We start from the raw sequence: 8,663 nt of genomic DNA on the forward strand, positions 1-8,663 counted from the left end.
ATAGTGTTCCTCTCCCTGGCTGCAGGTCACATGTAGAGTGCTTTGCAGCGAAGCAGTAAAGAAGCTGGTATCCTCTGTATTGATAAAAATGCAAAGAAATGTATGTGTGTGTATCTTTAACAAATAGAATTAAATCCTCCTTTCTCCTCTGCCTTCTGCTTTTTCTCCTGTCAGTCCGTGCCACCAGTCCCACTTGGAGACCCTGTTCCACTAATGCTGAGCAGCCTGTTCGTTTGTACGTGTTTGTGTGAGCTCGTTTGATCTGGTTGTTTCAGAGGAAAGCACTGAAGCAGCCCCTGTGCTGCAGCATGCTGCCGTGTGTCCAGCACACCTGGGCTCTGCTGCACAGAGATAAGCAGAGCAGCCCTTTCAAGCTCCCCAGCAGAGCTCAGACAGTCATCTCGGGGGACTGCTTCGCCAGCAGAAGTTTGTGCTCGTCCTGCTGAGCCCTGTGTCTTGCCTCCAAGCTTGTTTTCTCTCTACTGACTTGAAGTAAATTAGCTTCTACTCTATTTCTCTCTTCCCTCACAAAAATAAAGAGAGGAAGGAAAGGATAAGAGCTAGCTTGGGAACTGTTGCACATGTGAATGCAATTTTAAAGTTCATCTGTTTTTCTTGGAGGCTGCAGTTAGTGTGTGCAGCCGTGCTGCTTTCCCTGCTCCCACCAGGCTCCCATGTCAGTGCTCCCAACAGCCTTGTGAGGGTCCGGCTCTGCATCCTGTCCTGCACCTGAATCCTAATGCAGCCAGTTGGGGAAGTATCTCTTGCTTTCTCTGCTCCAGCTGAATGCTGGTCTCAGCTCAGTTATCGCTCAGCTGTGGTGATATTGCTGCCTGATTTATATGGCCTCTCTCCTTCTTGCTCCTCTGCCACTTGAGTACAGCCATTATAAAAGCCATCTGCAGCTTGTGCCTTTATTCCTTGGGTTTCTAGGCTGGCAGATGGTATGGACAAAAAAAGAGCCTTCCTCTGTCTAAATTAAGCAATAACACATCAACTTCCAATCACATTCTTATTATCACCTCGTGATCGCACTTTCATAAAATCCCCGTTTCCACAGCTAAGCATGATAGATATTTCCCAGCCTTATGGCTTGTGTCTGAAAGGCGTCTCTGTGCCACAAGCCCTAAAAGGACATTTCAAGAAATTACGCACCTGTCCTTGCCTCCTACTTTGCAGTTTGCAGCAGCTCTGCCCAGGCAGCCATTTGTTGCTGCTGAAACAAAACCTGGGCAAATTCCCATGTTTGGTGGGGTCAGAGCCGAGCCTGGCTGTTGTGCTGGTGGCTGAACGGGCTGCTCGTTGTCTCTTGTGCTCTCATTCGGTGTGAGTTTGGGTATCACTGCAATTCAGAAATCTCATTTCAGGGCTTTTATCTTGTCACCACGAAAAGCAATAATTTGATTCTGTTCAGTTACAGATTTTTTTTCTTCGTTTGACCTGCTGGTTTATTATCTTTCCCTCATTTGGCCTAATTAAAGTGCTGTGTACAGCAGCTTGTTAGACTTAACTACGTTCCTGCATCGCTCCGGGAAGTGCATCTTCACTGATCGCTTTAGCAGCAAGATTGGCCCTCGGCAAATAATTTGTAGCAAATCACTTGACTGACTGAACATCACCTCCTTTTTTGGGTTATGAATCATCTATGGCAGATCGTTGTTCCTGTTTCTCGTAATGCTTTCCCAGCTAATTCCTGTGACTAATTTTTGGGCTGGGGTTGCTCACCCCTGGCTCCCTGTGACTCGGCAGTTGTGGTTCAAGCTGCTCCAGCTGGACCTGTAATTTTTAGAAAATGCTTTGGTTTCTTGATTGAATCAGTCTAACCACATCAATACTTAATGTAAATTCCAAATTTTCTTGGACATTCTCAATATTTTATTCAACCTTTCGGCTTTACTAAAGACTTCCTTTGTTGCATGTGGATCATGAACACAAAAAATAGAAAGAAATTAATTACAGAAAATGTTTGGTTTAACCATGGCTATTTTATTATACACTTTCTTTTTTGCAGTATTCCCTTGGTTCTAGTTCCTGGTATCCCCATCACCCTATAAAAGAAGCTGGTTTTTTCCTAACTTGAAGAGACACCCTGCATCCAAAGCCTGGGGGAGCAGAGATGACACTCACGTATTGATGTAGCAGGGGAGACCTGTGGCTCAAGGTAAACTTTTCTGTCTTTGTTCTGCATCAAATACTAAACTTTGCTCACAAAGAGCAGTAACTCCTCCTTGGTTTTGCCTGAGTGTGAGCAGGCTCAGAGCAGATGAGTTTTGCAGCTGGTTCCTGCACGCTGGTGAGGCACTGGGGCTCTGTGGTTCAGCACAGTCGTGCAGGGTCACATCCAGTGCTGGGTCATGTCCTGCACTTGTGTCCCCTCAGCCTCCTGTGGTGCCTTTCTCAGCTGGGGCAGCTCTGTGTCCTCCAGGTGAGGCAGTGCCTTACTCCCAGGAGGAGGCTTTCACTGTGCAGCAGAGGGTAAGTTACAGTATAAATGAAAACAAAGTGCTTAGTTCTCTCTGCACCGTGCTCTAATGGAAAAATATGCTGACTACTTTCTGCTCTTCCCTCAAAAACTGATGTGTTTGTAAATTCTAAGCGAGTACTGACAGGTGACTAATTTATTTTTGTCAGCTTAGCAACAAAGCCTACCCTTTGCCACCACGTTCATTTGTTATGGCAGTGCGTTGGCTGACATTGAGATTCATTTGGGTTTTTAATGTATCTCAGTGATGCAGCATTGTAGCTATTCAGCTGCATTCCTCTCTTTTTCTTCTAAAACTAATTCATTTCTAATTTCTCCCCATTATTTCCTTAAGCTCTGTGTGTATCTACAGACAGGCATTTACAGTTTTCCTAAGGTGGAAAGACTAAAGCTGCAGTTCGGAGGCTCATGAGGTCATTGCTGACTTCCACCTCTTTTTTTGCAACCCAAAATGCAAGGAGAAATGGAAAGGAATAGAGGCAACTTGATATTTTTTTTTCTTCTCTCTGGGAGATGCAATGTAACATTGCCAAAAAAGATCAAGACTGATGTGCCATCAAGCCCATGAGAATGTCAGTGAGAGCTGTCAAAGTTAGTAGAGCCTGGGGCAGTGACAGCGCCGAGCTCTGTGCCGGCCGCTCCAGGTGGGTGTGAGCCCAGCCAGCCCAGGCAGTGCCATGGGAAGCACAGGGCAAACCCTGCACATCATTCTGGGAGACTGGGGATCCTGTTATTGCAAGAGTCATCTGGGAACAGAGCCAGGCCTGCTCTGAAAGGCAAAGGGCTGGACCTTCTGTGTTTCCTGTGTGGCTCCCATTGTATCGGTGAAGATCATCCTCTTGACCTGCTTCTGCTGTCACCTACCAGGGGCAGCAGGACTCAGCAGCAGCAGCCAAGGCTCTGATGGTCAGCCTGGGACTGGCTGCAGTGTCTGACCCTAGGTAGTGGTGCCAGGATGACACAAAGGTGGTTCCCGTTAGTTTCCTCACCGCGGTGAGTGGGTTGTGCCCCAAGAGCACATCCCTCACCCAGAACAAGCCACGTGTATCCTTGTCCTCACTGATGTGAGACAGCAGCTCCTCCTCCACATGTGCTTTGCTCTGCTGATGGCTCAAGTCAGCTGTGCTGAATCTGGTCCAAATTCTCCAGGCATCTCTTGTGCTGGGAGAGGTAACTTACTGCCCTGCCTCCCACTGCCTTTGGAGCACCTCATGTGGCCACTGATCTCAGGTTTAACAGGTTTGCTCATTAGAGTTTCTTGTCTGTCTCCAGCAGGAGCTTATGGATGCAATATGGAAAAAGCCAGAGGACATGGCAGGCATCACTTTGTGCTCATTTGAGTGCTGTTTTCTGCATGTTAGTGTAAATAAGCATAGTAGCAATCTTAGAAATTATTGGTTGAGGGTATTTTTTGCACATCATTCTGCAGTAAAGCAAATATGGCAATGGCTTGAACGGGTCTATGTCCTTTCACCTTCATGCATAAATTTAAAGCTGCTGGATCTTTTCATTCATTTTCAACAAAGTTGCTGGAAACCTCTAAATGCTATCAGTACCCATGTTGAAACATATTTTTATAGCATGTTTCTAGACCCTTTAACTTCAACAAAGCATTGAACAGCTCACGGATGGCGCCATCTCAATTATCTGTCCTCTGTGCACTCCTCTCAGCTCTCAGACACAGCCCCGTGCTAACCATACATCATTATTACACTGACTTCATAGCACTAATTGACACAGAATGAAATTCAGAGCAGGAAACAGAGAGAGTTTAGCATTCAGTACGAACAGACTGCAAATTAGTGTTACTGCTGTAAAGGTTAACTGAGACTGAGAACGGCTCTCTTACTGCCATGTCAGCTGAATGTTTCCCTTTTTTGGGAAATAGCCATGATTGGCATCTGAGGAGTAGAGGGGATGCAAAGGGAAGGAAAGCTCCTCACCCTGAGGAAATCCTACAGCAGATTGCATATTAGTGTCAGCTTTAATCAGAAGTGGCCATCTGAACTGCCCAGGCACCTGTGAAGCTCCTAAACCAGCAGGTCTTCAAAATATCCCAAATCTTGCCTGGAAGGGAACAAGTAACAGCTCAGTGAGCTGCACGTCTGGGACATCTGGAGCCAGACCAGGGTGGGACTGAATGCCTGAGTGTAAATGGGCACAAAGTTTATTTCTGTCTCTTACCTTTAAGTCACAGATTTGTATGACTGAAAGAAAAAGTTATGGAGCAAGTCTTGTCTTTCAGAAATTTGTCTAAAGACCTCCTCCTTTTTTTGGCAGTTTTATGTTAGCTGTTTACTGTAAACACCAGAAATATCTATAGCAGAGTTAATAGAAAATACTAATTTTGGTTCAGGATGAACAGATACTGAATGTTTGCTGCTGAAAGCAAACCACAGCAGAATCATCACCTGCATTATGCAGATTTGCTCATATGATAACATGGCAATCTTTTCCATGATTACAATATTAAAATTCTTAAAACTACATTTTACCCTTACTAGCAGTCTACAGCAGTCCAAAAACATCAATTAAAGGGTTAGGAATGTATAAAAGAGCCAATAAAACATTTACTACTTACAGACAAGCTCATTAAAACAGGCTCATATATATAAAATATCTTTCTCTTCCCAGTTACTGCAGTGGCAGCTCATCCAAACCAAACACACGGCCCATGTTTCAGCTGCAAGGTGAATTTCCATATGGCACAAGGTGTCATTTCTGATGGCATGCACACAGAGCCAGGAAAACCCGACAACAGAGTTCTTGTGAGAATGCAAAGGGATGCCAGAGGATGTCCAGCCACCCTTTTGTGCTGACAAGAGTGTTCAGACAGAGCTGGGTGGACAGTTCACTAATGACAATGGATTGTAGGAGCTTATGAAAGCAGGGAAGTGCTCTGGAAATGGTTCATCCATTTCACTATAAATGAACCACAGAATAGAAAACTGACTACTGGTGACTAGAATAATTGGACTACAAGAAAAACTCATGCAAAAAACCCTTTCCATCTTATAGGAAAAAGGCATGTGCTTCAGAAAGACCTGTTGAAATGCTGCCACACACCATGGACCTTCCACGTTTTCCTTCTCCTGGCTCCTTGCTCATCCATCAGCTGATGTGATGTAGCAGGAGCCCGCCAGAGATTTGACCCCACTTTGTGCAATGACCCAAATCTGCTTTGCCCATCTGCAAGTTGCAGTGCCATGGAAAGTTCTAGTGTGGTGAGGAGTCCCACTCTCTTATTCTTTCTGGGAAAGTGGGACCTGAATGCCAGGGTACAGTCTGAATCCCCCTCACATTAAATTCCTGCTGCTGTCATGGTCTTTAGCAGCAAGTTTTTTAAGGTATTGAACTCAACATGAAAGTGGCCAAGCACTCTGCAGCTTGACCTTGATAATAAAATAAGTCTTGTTTATAAATAATTTTAAATGAAAAGCTAATTCTGCATTATCTGCCAAAAACATAAATGCATTGGCTGTTTCCAGCCCTTTGGCAGGTGTTATGTCCAAGAACAGACTTAGGATAGGTACTTCCAGCTCAGAAATGCATGCATAATGCTGTCTAATCCCTTCTTCTGTCAGCTAAAAAAAGGAAAATGGTGTATGTTTCACTTAGGTTTTTTCATTTTTGTTTTTCTTGAAATGCATGCCAGCACAGCAATTAAGTAATTCCTATCTCAGTTTTAAGAATAATTTATAGGGAGATCCTCCTGAGTTAAATCATCTTTTGTGAAAGATTGCAATGAAAATGTCTGTCTTCACTGTGATCAGACAGCTTGACTCTGAACAGCTGCATTTCATCAAAGATGACTTCATGCTATGACTTGCTAACAGCAGCCCATGTTGTGGTCTGTGTCTGTACAGTTAGCTTATCAGGAGATGGGAAAATAATATAAATATTCAGTGATGAATTTAGCACTGACATATTGCAAAACACAGATGCTGAATTTCAAAACTGTGAAATGAATGGTTCACAGGGTCTGATATTACCCCCAACACTCAGAACACGTTTTGGCTTATTTCTGAATGAAAATATCTTTTTCCATTTCCAGCATCCCCCTGGTGTGGGAAGCACTGACCATGTCCATCCTGCACGCCTAAAAGTTGTGGGGGAGCCTTGTCCTAACAGGAGTGTCATAATGTCATGATTTTAATCTCTCATTCAGCTGGATACATTTCCAAAGGCCTAATCCTGGCTGTTCTTCACCCATGGAGAAGCTGCAAGGTATGGACAGCTGTGTATGTTCCAGGGTTTCTCACCAGAGCAGCTGCCTCTATGTGCAATAGTCAGAGGTGGGTTTTGAGAAGTGAAAGGCTCAGCAATATCTAACCACCACATTTTGGTACAGCCAAATAAAGCAAGAGAAGCAAGTGGTGGAAAAGTTGAGTTTTTAGAAACTCAGAGTACTTGGAAAAGTGGTGGATGGGGGGGAAGATGAAACACCTCACCTTCCTGGGAGCTCTGATGAGTGGTTTTCGTGCTGGGCAGCTGATGGTGGGGCTGGTGCTGGGGAAGGGACAGGGAGCTCAGGGGATCAGCAGGACACACACCACCACTGTGCAGGGAGGTCTGCAGAGCTAAAAGCAGCACCTGAGCCAAGCTGGCTGCTGGGCAGCAAACAAAGGTGGGGAAGGTCTCTAGCAGCAGAAACACAGAAGCTGTGCCAGGCCAGGGGCTCATCCTTCTGCAGAGGGTGACTCTCACCGCTCTGCTGCAGAGCAGGGCTGTGCTGGGGGCTGCTCCCCAGCACCCCGGCCCTTTGCAAGCTCTGGTGGCTCTGAACATTTTAAACCAGTGTAATGATACTGAGCAAGGTACTAGTATTAACTATGTAAACTAGTATTAATATGTAGTAACACATTGTGTCACTTTTCCTTATGGGTCGCTAATGCCTTTGCCTTCCTTCTCGCCCCCAAAGAGCAGAGGGATGAGGATTACACTCTTAAACCACAGTGTGTGTGCTTAAGGCTTGAGGGTCAGAGGGGAATACGTGTATCAAAAGATACACACTGAGGCCAGTGAGTCTTCTCTGACTAAATAAAAGCACAAACCAAGCCCATAAACTTCTCTTTGTAGTCACCAGGAGCATATCATCGAGGCAGAATTGTTTCCCCAACAAAAGCTATGCCATGGAGTTGATCCGTGCATGTCACCAGTAGGTAGCCTTCAAACTGTCATCCTGGGCATTCCTTAAAGCTCTCTGAGTTGTTTTCCACAGCTTGCTGTGAAAAACCCTCCAAACCTGGAATTTGGCAGTCAATGAAGAATTTAGGTGGCCAGTACTTTGCTGCATATTCTCAAGCATGGTTAGTGGAGCAGGTGAAGAAGAAGATGTGATTGTCAGGCAGGGGTGCCTGAAGCTTTTGTCTCAGTTTAATTGCCATGGCAGGAGAATACCGTGGGGGTTGCCAGAGGGTTTAGTGGCTTATGTAAATAATTTCATGCTTCAACTGTGTTGCAGTCACTTTTAAAGACCCAAGCTCTGGCCCAAAACCTGACTGTGACCCTCTAGCAGCGAGCACAGTGCCCTGAGAGATGCCACACACACTGGGCTCCTGCACCTCAGGCTTAGGAAAATATTGAACAACTTTGCCCTCAAAAGAAAACCAATCATTAAAAACCCACCATAGTTTGGGTGCAGTTTAGCATCGAAGAGAGATTTTTAACACAGGGTGAAATACATTGTCCTTCAGAAGCTGGTTTTGTTTACCTCAATCAGTGCTAAAATATTCATTAAAGACAGCAGAACTGCTTTGTATTATGCAAAGAAACTTGTATTAAGTGTTGTCTGTATGTATTCAGCATATGAATACATTATATTCTTAATGCTCAGACACTGCAAATAGTTCTCTTGAAAAGAGATCCCAACAACTTTCTAAAACGTATTTGATTAAAAAAAAACCCCAACCTCAGGGATATATCAGACACCTGGATAATTTTTATATGAAAGACTGGACAAAACTTCCTCCCAAAGTTATTCAGGAGGAGTAAATTGATCCGAACAGAAAACGTGAGATGGACAAAGCCAACCAGCTGCTGTATCTTTTCCAGTGGTCGTTGTCTCTTGTTGCATTTACAGGCTTCCCTGGGCGTGTTCTGGTTTTGTTTTTCTGTATCATGGCCCTCCCTGCTGGGCTGGTTCTCCCCAGATGTGCTCCCCAGGCAACACCTTGGTTGC

At 44.8% G+C, this 8,663-nt stretch overlaps 1 long non-coding RNA gene across 1 annotated transcript in view; it reads left to right on the forward strand.

Annotated features, from left to right (window-relative positions):
- LOC108446745 overlaps positions 1–2,155 on the forward strand; it is a 22,345-nt gene extending 20,190 nt beyond the window's left edge. Inside the window, exon 4 of the long non-coding RNA XR_001862040.1 lies at positions 2,029–2,155. This is a non-coding gene — a long non-coding RNA (uncharacterized LOC108446745). The remainder of the gene's footprint in view (positions 1–2,028) is intronic.
- Positions 2,156–8,663: the final 6,508 nt, after the last annotated feature.

The sequence above is a fragment of the Corvus brachyrhynchos genome, unplaced genomic scaffold, assembly GCF_000691975.1.
Source record: "Corvus brachyrhynchos isolate BGI_N302 unplaced genomic scaffold, ASM69197v1 scaffold5, whole genome shotgun sequence".
Taxonomy (NCBI): Eukaryota; Metazoa; Chordata; class Aves; order Passeriformes; family Corvidae; genus Corvus; species Corvus brachyrhynchos.